Here is a 14,414-nt window from a genome sequence, read left to right on the forward strand (position 1 = left end):
AAGAGCAACAAGACATAAGTTGCAAACCAGCACGATTCTACTATGCAACGTGAAAAGCTTTTTTTTAAAAAACAAAACAGACATATGTAAGCCTGAGGCCATTTACATTCTGAGACCCATTTTGTCATCAGTGGGCACTACCCACAATGCAGAGCAAAGTTAAATAACTAAAGCCTAAAAGTATGCATTTCTCAAACAGAACTTGATTTATCCATTAAATCACTTCAATTAAATGGATTTTGTAGTACTCTGCATAGCCAGAAAGGGTTTATTAACATACTAATGGCTCTCAAATGCTGAATTCATATGTCTTCCAGAGAAGAATTTTGCCCAGCTTTCTCGTCAATTGCCTTTTACTTTTTACTTGGCAAGTTATCGAAAACATGTTTGTCTGTGTTCACCTTTAAAGACATTCCCAGATTTTCCCTCGGTCTGTTCACTAAACCTGGTACAAATAATTTGCTTTCAGATTAGTTTGTAGTGGTCTGATTTATCAGTCCATGAAATGCTTATCTATGTCCTGGTTTAAGATAATGATGTTTACTGTTAGAGAGGCACTAACAGCTTGAACGTGTGACATTTGTAAGTTGAGTGAGAAATTCTGAATGTATCACATGTAACGCCCATTTGTAAATAACTTATGTTTTTCAGGATATGTCAATCAAAATTTACGGTTAAGAGTTTAACCCCATCGATAATCGAATAACATCTTTTGTAGAAACCTTCATATTCAAATTATACAAAAACAACATTCCATTGCCAACCAAAAAAGCTCCTTTTCTCCCCCATTATCCGTCCTACCAACCAAAACCTCTAGGTGGTGAGTGGTTTAGCAAGTTTTCCCATTCATGTGACAGATGAATGAACAAGTAGAAGAGATAGAGGCATTCAGAAAAATCAATACAAGCTGCCTTTAACAAGACGTTTCAGAAGGGGAGTTCCTTGAGGAAAAGAGAACATTTCCCTGGGGCTATTGACCATTCAACCCCAACAGATAAACCGGTCCAGTAAATGCAGAATGCTCAAGCACACCAGACATAACACTTCTATGTGGTATGCAGCTAAGTTAGCAAAGGCTGCTATTAAGACAAAAATGTAGACTTACGTTGGTGAACGTCTGCGTTAAGTTGTCCATGCCTAATAGGGTTCAAAGTTTATGCCACTGCAAATATGAGTGTCCAGAACCAGACCTGTAGGAGGGCTCGGATAGGCCCCCTAGCTAGTTAACAGGGCAAGAAACAGGAAGGTCTAGCCAAATACTATCAGTAACCTACACCTAGACTGAGTAATAAGTCAGACTTCAGGAGGAGGGAGTGTAATAGTACAGTTAATTACACATGAAGCAATCAAATACAATAGTCAACACAGAAGTACAACAATATACAAACATTCCAGAATTGCTAAGGAGGTAGAGGCGGGGTTTGGGGAGGGGAGTAGGTGGCCAGGGAGAGGAGCAGAGAAGGGAGTATGGTTTACTGAAGATGTAAACGTGCTTTTGGCTCAGAGTGCATAACAGGTGAGTGATTATGGAAAAAGGGAGATGGGATGAGTGTGAGAAAGGGTGTGCTAGCAAAGGTGGGAGGAGGGGTAATAGGGAGGGGCATCTTAGTGTTTATATAGTTGAAAAGGGGTCGGGCCGAATAAAGGTGGGATAGGAGTCATGTGTATGAAGTTTTTGGCTTATGAAGGTTGAAGTAGGTGGTGTGTTGTAATTGTGATGGATGGTTGGCAGTGGACCAGTCTTTGGACAGTTTTTTTGAAGGTGATGCATTTTGGTTCTTGCGAGATCTATTCTGGTAGTTTGTTCTATAGAGGGCAATGGAAGAGAGTGATTTGACTCTTTCTGCTATGAAATTTGCATCCCTGCCTAACCCCTCATCTCAACCGGTTTTGATGTTTTCTCCATTTATTCTAATCCTTGTTTGGGGCATTTTTGCAGCAAGTAGACATCCAAGTTTTCAACAGTTCTCCAAAACCGAATTTCTCCAATATTTTAACCTCATGAATGCCCAGTCCACGTATAAAATACATTTTCCAGATCTAATACTAACAGGGTGGATGGGATCCCTGGGTACATTGTAGTTTTGTCGATTAACTGCACAATCTTCCATAAGTCTGGCGGCCCTTTACAAATTCTGACTGGTGCTTATGGTTGATATCAGAAAGGATTTCCTTAAACCTGGTTGACAAAATCTTATTGAAACTGTTAATGCCTACACTCCGTAAAGCGGTGGGTATATAAGAACAGCAACTTTCCGGGTCTTTTCCTGGTTTTGGGAGGACACTTGCAATATGTTATGTTATGTTATTTTGCACTTATATAGCGCCTTATATACCATTGGTAGTTTGAACGCCCTTGGGAACCGAAGTTCAGATCAGTAGGGAGAGTCAAAGGTGCGTGTGAGCACCGGTTATGTGTGCAGCTCGTGCGGTACTCTTGTAATAGCTGCTTCTTAGCGGTAAGTGTGGTGGTTGAGAGATCAGGAGAATGTGTGCGTTCTGGCAGGATTTATCCGGAACGGATGTGGCTGCGTTAGGCCTGAGGAAAACGCCTGGCTGGGGGTGTGAAACCAGCAGTGTTTACATAGAATGATGTGGAGTAAGCGGCGGATGTTGGTATGAGAACAGTTATACCGAATGGTGTCATAGTATCTCTGTGTTCTAGTTTGAGTGGTGATGTAAAGGACAGAGAAAGCGTGGTGGTGTGATATGATGGGTTCTATGCTCTATCAATGAGCACACTTCTAAATGCAACTTTCCCAGAGAGGGTACAGGGCGAACTTCTAAATACAATTTTCCACAGAGAGGCTACTGGGCGAACTTCTAAATACAATTTTCCACAAAGAGGCTATTGAGCACACTTCTAAATTCACTTTTCTAGGGAGGATATTGGGCACACTTCTAAATGCAACTTTCCAGAGTATCTATTGGATAGACTTCTATAATCAGCTTTCACAGATGCTATTGAGAACACTTCTAAATGCAACTTTCACAGCGTGGCTATTGGGCACACTTCTAAATACAATTTTCCACAAAGAGGCTACTGGGCGCACTTGTAAAATCAATTTTCCAGAAAGGCTATTGGGAACACTTCTAGATTCAATTTTCCAGAAAGGCTATTGGGCACACTTTTAAATTCACAGAGAGGCTGTAGGGCGCACTTTCTAAATGCAACTTTCACATGCTAACATTCACAATTCCATCTAGATGCGACGCAGGCCAATATTCACAGTTCCATCTAGATGCGACGCAGGCCAACATTCACAATTCCATCCAAGAGTGGACATGCCAACATTCACAGTTCCATCCAGATGCAACGCAGCCCAATATTCACAGTTCCATCTAGGTGCGACGCAGGCCAATATTCACAATTCCATCTAAGAGTGGACATGCTATCTCACAATTCTTTCTATCTAAGAGTAGATTATTTTATGGAATTTGAACATTATCCATCTAAAAGGGACTCTAATGGATGACTCCAAGGGACTGTCAATTCTCCCCTGAAAGTTTTATAGAACAGACCTGTAAGGCTATCTGGGCATGTGACTTTGTTATTTTAAAGGGTATTGATAGCATATAAGACCTCCTGTTATGTTATTTTTTAAATATCTTTGAGTTTTATAGCAAAACAAGAAAACAAAGAAACAAGAAATCTGCAATACCATACTGTTAAGATGGATTTCTAAAATATGGCCTGGTCGACAGATTTGAGGGAGCCACCCTAGTTCTAGTGAACAGGAGAACTCTACTTTAGCCAAACCAATTAAGGTAAGCGTGAAGAGTGGTCAAGGCTAATTCACAGGAGAGGTGAGTGGGGTCAGGGGTCCACAATGAGTCCACAATTGGAGCTACACAATGGCTCTACTTACACAGACAAGTACACAAATGCTTCATATATTATAGGCCCAAAAATACACTATAAAAATGAATAAAAAAGCAGGTAATATTACAATATATACAGTCACAGTTGGTTAATGCAATGCATACAATTCACCATTACACCTGAAAGGAAAGGTAAGTAGTTAAACAATTTTATAACAGTCCACAGGAATAGAAGCCCTAACTTTAGGAGTCCGACCCTAAGTGGAATGGGGCCTTGTGCCCAAAAGTTCACAAAGTACCTTTAGAAGATGGGACAAAGTTAAGTTCTATCTCGATCCCACTTCTGACACCAAATTTGTAAACGTGTATTCTCTGTATGCTATGAAATAAGTATGCTGAGACTGAAAGTAGGTGTATTCTGTTTCAGAAACAACTTTTATTCAATTTAACTTTCTTTGCTTTTTAGGAAAAAGGATAAGTTTTCAACTTTGTCGATGACCTCAACTTGAAACAGCTTCATGCAGCGCACTTGGTTCCTTCAGGTAAGTCTCTAAGTAGTTTTCTTTTCTCACTTTCTCAGTCTTTCTTGTAGTTTCTGCTAGCTCGGATCTCCTCAAGTTCCTTTGACTTTTCTTATTATTACACTTTATTTCCGTTTTCAACTCCTGGGATTATACAGTCTTTGTTTCTAACCTCTAGTACTTGTGCTTTATTCTCATTCTGAACGTCTAGCTCTTCTATATTTAGCACGTTGTTTAATAATTTCTTTAGTCATTAACTTTTAACAACAGTTTGTAATATTTTCCTTTTCTTTCTAAATTAATGTGTTCCTTGTATATTGTTTAAACACTAACTTTGAATCTCTCTCTCTCTCTCTCTCATGTACCTTTGTTTAGGTTATTGTTCACCCTCCAACTTTGCTCGCAGCGTTTCCTTTCATTAGACCTCCATTCAGTTGTTCATACGCTCGATGAACGCTGGGGTTTCTGCCCTCCAGCTTCTGCTCACTTTCCTTTGTGCCGCTCCGAGAGCCTTTTATGGAACTTTTCTGTATTTTGAACACCCTCCCCGCACCCACGTAGCCCGATTCCCCTCCCAACCCTCGCATTACCCATTTCCTGGTGCCTTTCTTCCTCCCGCCTCCCGACCCGCCCACCTGCCCTGATTGCTTACTTGGATCGTGTTCCCTGGGTCTAGCGACCCACAGTTGTTGCTGAGGCGCCTTTGACCCATGCGCCTGAACTGGCGAGTGTGAATCCTTTGTGCCGCTCTGAGGGCCTTTTGTGTAACTTTTCTGTATTTTGAACACCCTCCCCGCACCCACGTAGCCCGATTCCCCTCACAACCATCGCATTACCCATTTCCTGGTGCCTTTCCTCCCTCCCGCCCCGCCCTGATTGGTTACTTGGTTCGTGTTCCCAAGCCATCAGGGACCCTCCTAGGGCAGCCCTCTGCCCGGCAGCCCCCACCGGCTAAGCACCCAGAGGCAAAGGACGGCTCCAACAAGACAGATCCAGGGCGTATCTGCAGGTATCCGCAGGAGAAGCAAGAAGCCGCCAACAAGTAACTGTGGCAAGGGCAGGGACAGAAGCAATTACTTCTCGCCATACTACCCTACCACTCTACCTTCAACACTTCAACATTTAGAATTGTTCCCAATAGCCTCTATGCGAATTTAGAAGTGTGCCCAATAGCCTCTGCGCGAAAGTTGCATTTAGAATTGTTCCCAATAGCTTCTCTGTGAAAGCATTTAGAAGTTGTGCCCAATAGCCTCTCTGAGAAAAGTGGCATTCAGAAGTTGTGCCCAATAGCCTCTCTGAGAAAAGTGGCATTCAGAAGTTGTGCCCAATAGTCTCTCTGAGAAAAGTTGAATTTAGAAGTGTCCCCAATTGCATTTAGAAGTTGTGACCAATAGCCTCTCTGACAAAGTTGCATTTAGAAGTTGTGCCCAATGGCCTCTCTGAGAAAAGTTGCATTTAGAAGTGTACCCAATTGCATTTAGAAGTTGTGCCCAATAGCCTCTCAGAGAAAAGTTGCATTTAGAAGCTGTGCCCAATAGCCTCTCTGAGAAAGTTGCATTTAGAAGTTGTGCCCAACAGCCTCTCTGAGGAAAGTTGCATTTAGAAGTTGTGCCCAACAGCCTCTCTGAGAAAAGTTGCATTTAGAAGTGTACCCAATTGCATTTAGAAGTTGTGCCAAATAGCCTCTCTGAGAAAAGTTGCATTTAGAAGTTGTGCCCAATGGCCTCTCTGAGAAAAGTTGAATTTTGAAGTGTCCCCAATTGCATTTAGAAGTTGTGCCCCATAGTCTCTCTGAGAAAAGTTGCATTTAGAAGTGTACCCAATTGCATTTAGAAGTTGTGCCCAATAGCCTCTCAGAGAAAAGTTGCATTTAGAAGCTGTGCCCAATAGCCTCTCTGAGAAAGTTGCATTTAGAAGTTGTGCCCAATAGCCTCTCTGAGAAAAGTTGCATTTACAAGTTGTGCCCAATAGCCTCTCTGAGAAAAGTTGCATTTAGAAGTTGCGCCCAATAGTCTCTCCAAGAAAAGTTGAATTTAGAAATGTCCCCATTTGCATTTAGAAGTTGTGCCCAATAGTCTCTCTGAGAAAAGTTGAATCTAGAAGTGTCCCCAATTGCATTTAGAAGTGTACCCAATTGCATTTAGAAGTTGTGACCAATAGCCCCTCTGATAAAAGTTGCATTTAGAAGTGTGCCCAATTGCATTTAGAAGTTTACCCAATCACATTTAGAAGTTGTGCCCAATAGCCTCTCTGTGAAAAGTTGCATTTAGAAGTTGTGCCCAATAGCCTCTCTGAGAAAAGTTGCATTTAGAAGTTTGTGCCCAACAGTCTCTCTAAGGAAACTTGCATTTAGAAGTTGTGCCCAACAGCCTCTCTGAGGAAAGTTGCATTTGGAAGTTGTGCCCAACAGCCTCTGAGAAAAGTTGCATTTAGAAGTTGTGCCCAATAGCCTCTCTGAGAAAAGTTGCATTTAGAAGTTTGTGCCCAACAGTCTCTCTAAGGAAACTTGCATTTAGAAGTTGTGCCCAACAGCCTCTCTGAGGAAAGTTGCATTTGGAAGTTGTGCCCAACAGCCTCTGAGAAAAGTTGCATTTAGAAATTGTGCCCAATAGCCTCTCTGAGAAAAGTTGCATTTAGAAGTTGTGCCCAATAGTCTCTCTGAGAAAAGCTGAATTTAGAAATATCCCCAATTGCATTCAGAAGTTGTGCCCAATAGTCTCTCTGAGAAAAGTTGCATTCAGAAGTGTGCCCAATTGCATTTAGAAGTGTACCCAATCGCATTTAGAAGTTGTGCCCAATAGCCTCTCTGAGAAAAGTTGCATTTAGAAGTTGTGCCCAATAGCCTCTCTGAGAAAAGTTGCATTTAGAAGTTTGTGCCCAACAGTCTCTCTAAGGAAAGTTGCATTTAGAAGTTGTGCCCAACAGCCTCTCTGAGAAAAGTTGCATTTAGAAGTGTACCCAATTGCATTTAGAAGTTGTGCCCAACAGTCTCTCTAAGGAAACTTGCATTTAGAAGTTGTGCCCAACAGCCTCTCTGAGGAAAGTTGCATTTAGAAGTTGTGCCCAACAGCCTCTCTGAGAAAAGTTGCATTTAGAAGTTGTGCCCAATGGCCTCTCTGAGAAAAGTTGAATTTTGAAGTGTCCCCAATTGCATTTAGAAGTTGTGCCCCATAGTCTCTCTGAGAAAAGTTGCATTTAGAAGTGTACCCAATTGCATTTAGAAGTTGTGCCCAATAGCCTCTCAGAGAAAAGTTGCATTTAGAAGCTGTGCCCAATAGCCTCTCTGAGAAAGTTGCATTTAGAAGTTGTGCCCAATAGCCTCTCTGAGAAAAGTTGCATTTACAAGTTGTGCCCAATAGCCTCTCTGAGAAAAGTTGCATTTAGAAGTTGCGCCCAATAGTCTCTCCAAGAAAAGTTGCATTTAGAAGTGTGCCCAATTGCATTTAGAAGTTTACCCAATCACATTTAGAAGTTGTGCCCAATAGCCTCTCTGTGAAAAGTTGCATTTAGAAGTTGTGCCCAATAGCCTCTCTGAGAAAAGTTGCATTTAGAAGTTTGTGCCCAACAGTCTCTCTAAGGAAACTTGCATTTAGAAGTTGTGCCCAACAGCCTCTCTGAGGAAAGTTGCATTTAGAAGTTGTGCCCAACAGCCTCTGAGAAAAGTTGCATTTAGAAGTTGTGCCCAATAGTCTCTCTGAGAAAAGCTGAATTTAGAAATATCCCCAATTGCATTCAGAAGTTGTGCCCAATAGTCTCTCTGAGAAAAGTTGCATTCAGAAGTGTGCCCAATTGCATTTAGAAGTGTGCCCAATTGCATTTAGAAGTGTACCCAACCACATTTAGAAGTTGTGCCCAACAGCCTCTCCAAGAAAAGCTGCAGTTAGAAGTGTGCCCAATTGCATTTAGAAGAGTACCCAACTGCATTTAGAAGTTGTGCCCAATAGTCTCTCTGAGAAAAGTTGAATCTAGAAGTGTCCCCAATTGCATTTAGAAGTGTACCCAATTGCATTTAGAAGTTGTGACCAATAGCCCCTCTGATAAAAGTTGCATTTAGAAGTGTGCCCAATTGCATTTAGAAGTTTACCCAATCACATTTAGAAGTTGTGCCCAATAGCCTCTCTGTGAAAAGTTGCATTTAGAAGTTGTGCCCAATAGCCTCTCTGAGAAAAGTTGCATTTAGAAGTTTGTGCCCAACAGTCTCTCTAAGGAAACTTGCATTTAGAAGTTGTGCCCAACAGCCTCTCTGAGGAAAGTTGCATTTGGAAGTTGTGCCCAACAGCCTCTGAGAAAAGTTGCATTTAGAAGTTGTGCCCAATAGCCTCTCTGAGAAAAGTTGCATTTAGAAGTTTGTGCCCAACAGTCTCTCTAAGGAAACTTGCATTTAGAAGTTGTGCCCAACAGCCTCTCTGAGGAAAGTTGCATTTGGAAGTTGTGCCCAACAGCCTCTGAGAAAAGTTGCATTTAGAAATTGTGCCCAATAGCCTCTCTGAGAAAAGTTGCATTTAGAAGTTGTGCCCAATAGTCACTCTGAGAAAAGCTGAATTTAGAAATATCCCCAATTGCATTCAGAAGTTGTGCCCAATAGTCTCTCTGAGAAAAGTTGCATTCAGAAGTGTGCCCAATTGCATTTAGAAGTGTACCCAATCGCATTTAGAAGTTGTGCCCAATAGCCTCTCTGAGAAAAGTTGCATTTAGAAGTTGTGCCCAATAGCCTCTCTGAGAAAAGTTGCATTTAGAAGTTTGTGCCCAACAGTCTCTCTAAGGAAAGTTGCATTTAGAAGTTGTGCCCAACAGCCTCTCTGAGAAAAGTTGCATTTAGAAGTGTACCCAATTGCATTTAGAAGTTGTGCCCAACAGTCTCTCTAAGGAAACTTGCATTTAGAAGTTGTGCCCAACAGCCTCTCTGAGGAAAGTTGCATTTAGAAGTTGTGCCCAACAGCCTCTCTGAGAAAAGTTGCATTTAGAAGTTGTGCCCAATGGCCTCTCTGAGAAAAGTTGAATTTTGAAGTGTCCCCAATTGCATTTAGAAGTTGTGCCCCATAGTCTCTCTGAGAAAAGTTGCATTTAGAAGTGTACCCAATTGCATTTAGAAGTTGTGCCCAATAGCCTCTCAGAGAAAAGTTGCATTTAGAAGCTGTGCCCAATAGCCTCTCTGAGAAAGTTGCATTTAGAAGTTGTGCCCAATAGCCTCTCTGAGAAAAGTTGCATTTACAAGTTGTGCCCAATAGCCTCTCTGAGAAAAGTTGCATTTAGAAGTTGCGCCCAATAGTCTCTCCAAGAAAAGTTGCATTTAGAAGTGTGCCCAATTGCATTTAGAAGTTTACCCAATCACATTTAGAAGTTGTGCCCAATAGCCTCTCTGTGAAAAGTTGCATTTAGAAGTTGTGCCCAATAGCCTCTCTGAGAAAAGTTGCATTTAGAAGTTTGTGCCCAACAGTCTCTCTAAGGAAACTTGCATTTAGAAGTTGTGCCCAACAGCCTCTCTGAGGAAAGTTGCATTTAGAAGTTGTGCCCAACAGCCTCTGAGAAAAGTTGCATTTAGAAGTTGTGCCCAATAGTCTCTCTGAGAAAAGCTGAATTTAGAAATATCCCCAATTGCATTCAGAAGTTGTGCCCAATAGTCTCTCTGAGAAAAGTTGCATTCAGAAGTGTGCCCAATTGCATTTAGAAGTGTGCCCAATTGCATTTAGAAGTGTACCCAACCACATTTAGAAGTTGTGCCCAACAGCCTCTCCAAGAAAAGCTGCAGTTAGAAGTGTGCCCAATTGCATTTAGAAGAGTACCCAACTGCATTTAGAAGTTGTGCCCAATAGTCTCTCTGAGGAAAGTTGAATTTAGAAGTGTCCCCAATTGCATTTAGAAGTTGTGACCAATAGCCTCTCTGAAGAAAGTTGCATTTAGAAATGTGCCCAAGTGCATTTAGAAGTGTACCCAATAGCACTTAGAAGTTCTGCCCAATAGCCTCTCTGTGAATTTAGAAGTGCGCCCAATAGCCATTTATGGAAAGTTGAATTTGAAGTGTCCCCAATAGCTCCTCATTGAAAGCTGAATTTAGAAGCGTGCCCAATAGCCTCTCTGTGTGAAAGGGATGAACGCGTGAAAGGGATGAACGCGTGAAAGGGATGAACGCGTGAAAGGGATGAACGCGTGAAAGGGATGAACGCGTGAAAGGGGTGAGGGCGCAGAGAGGGTGAGGGCGCAGAGAGGGTGAGGGCGCAGAGAGGGTGAGGGCGCAGAGAGGGTGAGGGCGCAGAGAGGGTGAGGGCGCAGAGAGGGTGAGGGCATAAAACGGACGAGTGCATAGAGCGGGTGAGTGAGCAAAACAGATGAATGCATGAGGCGTGACGTACATAGTATGGTTTGGAATGCAGGGAATGTTTGAAAGAGCATATAACCCATCATATCTCACCACCACGCTTACTCTCTTCTCTACACCACCACTCAACTAGAACACAGAGATACTATGACACCATTCGGTATAACTATTCTCATACCAACACCCGCCGCTCTCTCCACAACATTCTAAGTAAACACTGCTGGTTACACACCCCCCAGCCAGGCGTTCTCCTCAGGCCTGACGCAGCCACTTTCGGTCTGGATAAATCCTGCCAGAAAGAACAGATACTACTGATCTCTCAACCACCACACCTACCGCTAAAAAGCAGCTATTACATGAATACCGCACCAGCTGCACACATACCCGGTGCTCACAGGCACCTTGACTCTCTCTACTGACCTGAACTTCGGTTCCCAAGGGTGTTCAACCTACCAGCGCCTTCAGACCATACCAATGGTATATAAGGCGCTATGTAAATGCAAAATAACACAACATAACTTAACTTGGCGGCTCCGAGTAAACTCCGCCCCTCACCTCAGCTGTTATTTGTAACTCGGCAGCTCAGAGTGAACTCTGCCCCTCAGTTCAGCTGTTATTTGTAACTCAGCGGCTCCCAGTGAACTCCGCCCTTCACCTCAGCTTGTCGGAACGGCGAGTTCTCAACCTTACGCTGCACTCCCGTCTCTGCTTCCGTTGCAACGATCTTCGTATCTAGCGTTTCGGGAGGGTTTTCCGATGCCCTGGACTCAAACAGTGGGGTCGCTTCTCAGTCTCTTCCAATACGGAATAACGTAACGGTTTATCTCTCCCCCACCTCTCACGGCGTCACGCTGATTACATGGCAATGTCCTCAGCAAACTCGGATTAAACAGCGATTGTGTCGATCGCTCCAAAATAACAGTAAAATAACCTGGGATAGGTGCAACGGCGCAACTTTACTTCTTATAAATTAGTTCAACTTCCGCTTCAACAGGAGCTTTCAGTAAACTCGCCCATAACTGTCATTCTCAATCTCCAGCCCCTCCGTCTCCTAGAAATGACAGGAACAACAAAGAATTGTAAACACTTGAATCTCTGCCAGTGATTGGTTATTAAAGTTGTCAATTATTCCCTTCAGCTGAAAGACATAATTAACTATTTTTGCTGCACTGCTTAACAGAGCCAGAGCCCAATTGTATATTCATTGAGTGTTCTACAGTAGATTTGTCACACCAGTCCACAGGAATAGAAGCCCTAACTTTAGGAGTCCGACCCTAAGTTGAATGGGGCCTTGTGCCCAAAAGTTCAAAGTACCTTTAGAAGATGGGACAAAGTTAGGAAATGCTCCTGTGACTGTGAACATTGTTCCAGAAGTCTTTCAAAGGGATTTACAGTTAAGTAAAGTAAGTTTCCGAGCTTCTAAAACAGCTTTTTCATACAAAATTTGAAAACCAATTGAGTGGAATATAAATCAAGGTTCTTCACAAACTTTATAATTGAGGAGATGGAGGCACCGGTAAGTATTGCGACTTCTCACTGCCCTTACTCCAATTTTACAAAGGACTTGGGAGGTCAAATTGGGTTGAGTGGTTTGGGGGTGGGGGGTAGGAGGGCCTGGAGGATTATTTTTCAGCCGTTAGGTCCAGTAGAAGATGCCCAGTAGCTGCGGGTTCAAGGAAGTTTCCAGTTGGGTACAGGAGCAGAGTGTGATCCTTTCCAGCAAAGAATTGCCATTGATGAGAGGCTGAAACTTGGCAGGACGTGACTTATAGGAATAGGACTAGTGGGGGGGGAGCGTGCGTGGCCAGCGCATAGGCCGTAAAGACGTGCATCCGCGAAGCTCCTGCCCGCGATCCTTTGGCCGACTGCAACGGGCTCATATACCCATGAAATTCGCAAAATGGCAGACATATTGATAGGGGAACCTCTCCCCACTGCAGCGACCTGACTCCCGAGCAAAATCGGAGTCGGCATCACCTCGAACGAGCCGAACACAAGGAGCCCCTGCAAATCCTAGACTGCGGCGACCGCTACGACTTTGAGTGCCGCCGAGTGAGCGACGAAGCTACGTCGAGACCGGAGGAGACTGCCTTCCCCTCCCTGCGTAGCGAAGATCTAGTTCCCGGCTCCTAATCTGACCTCGGTCCCACAAGGATTGGAGGAGTCACTACCGGACTTCGCAGAGTTGGGACCTGCAGATCGTCTGCTGCTGTCGACTGGGAGGGAGGAGGAACCCGTGCAGGCTATATCGAAGGAGCTGGAGGTGTGGGCCTCCCTCTGCCGCCGACCAGACAGACACTGGGCCCCCCTCCGACTGCAACTGGTGACGGAGAGCGAAGGAACAGACATCAGCTCCCTGCGAAAGTCCGGAAGCACGAAGGAGCGGCCCCGCACAACGGGATCGCAGAGACGCACGTGCGGCCTGGAGCTGGACCCCAACACCAAGAATCGTGGCTGGCTGCCTTACATCCTCCCCCACCTGCTGCCATGGAGATACAGGGAGAAAGAGTGGGACTATACAGGAGTGCGCCGACTTAACCAGCATGAGATGTGAGCACAGGGACTTGAACTAACTGCTAGGGCAACCTCTAGAAATCCATGGCCTCAGCCCACAAAGTAAACACCTCGACACAGCTCGCTAACACGCTAGGCGGGCTGCGGCCCTTGATGGAGCTCTACTTAACCACAAACTGAGAAACTGCACACAATTGCAGGTGACCTGTGGTCCCCCTCACACCCAACCGCGGAGGAGAACTTCTAACGCACATACTCTTGGTTTGAGATCCCTCTGGCCTGGTTGAACGTGGGAGACAACACACCGCTGCAGCCGCACTGGAGCCAGGCCGCAGCTGAGAGCACAACCCAACACTACCAGGAATACCCCCTCGGCAACTTCTAGCAGTATTCTGAACAGCTGAACCTAACCCAACGCGACCAGAAAGCGCAACGGGGAAGGGTTCCATCTCTAGTGCATCACTGTAATCCAGCATTTACATAAGCATCCACTGAATAGAGAGGCCGACACAGCGGCCCCGAGGGAAACGATGTCTCCACCTAGAAATGGATCGAAATCCACAACAATGGACTCTTATACGACGGTCAGGCCCAAACAATTGCCACAGCCTGAACCCATAACCGCTGATGAACCATCGCACACGGCAACAGTGACTAACGATACACAAGTTCTCCAGGCCATTGCAGCGTTCCGCACCTTCATTGAAAACAAGATTGATGAAATGAAAGCCGACATGCAGCTTATGCATCAAGACGAACGCAACCTGAACGAAAGAGTGAATGCCAACGAAGCCACTCTACAGGTCAATGTTGAAAGCACCACAGATCTGAAGAAGCGAGTCCAAGACCTGGAACAAAAAGTGGCAAGATTAGAAACACGATCCGAGGACGCAGAAGGTCGCCAAGGCGAAACAGCAGGATTTTAGGTGTTCCTGAAGATATGGAAGGCCCGGACCCTACAGAATTTATAGAGACAATGCTACAACAAGAAATTGGGGCAGGAAAACTCTCGCAAGGGTTGTCAGTAGAACGTGCCCACAGATCCCTCCAGCGGGCTCGCACCCGCGTCCAATTATTGCCAAAATTCTACATTTTTGCGACAGAGAAACAATATTGTGATATTCCGGAGAAGGCAGACAAATTAGAAGGCAAGACTCGACAATCGTCATGCATCCTGATTACACCCCTGTAGTACAACACGCCAGGAATTCTTTCATACCAGTGAAGGTGAGGCTGCGTAA

At 44.3% G+C, this 14,414-nt stretch overlaps 1 protein-coding gene across 3 annotated transcripts in view; it reads right to left on the reverse strand.

Moving 5' to 3' along the window:
- PHF14 (PHD finger protein 14) overlaps positions 1–14,414 on the reverse strand; it is a 2,413,061-nt gene that overhangs the window by 2,193,005 nt on the left and 205,642 nt on the right. The window lies entirely within an intron of this gene.

Source organism: Ambystoma mexicanum, chromosome 2q (assembly GCF_040938575.1).
Source record: "Ambystoma mexicanum isolate Mex_15411 chromosome 2q, UKY_AmexF1_1, whole genome shotgun sequence".
In the NCBI taxonomy this organism is placed as follows: domain Eukaryota; kingdom Metazoa; phylum Chordata; class Amphibia; order Caudata; family Ambystomatidae; genus Ambystoma; species Ambystoma mexicanum.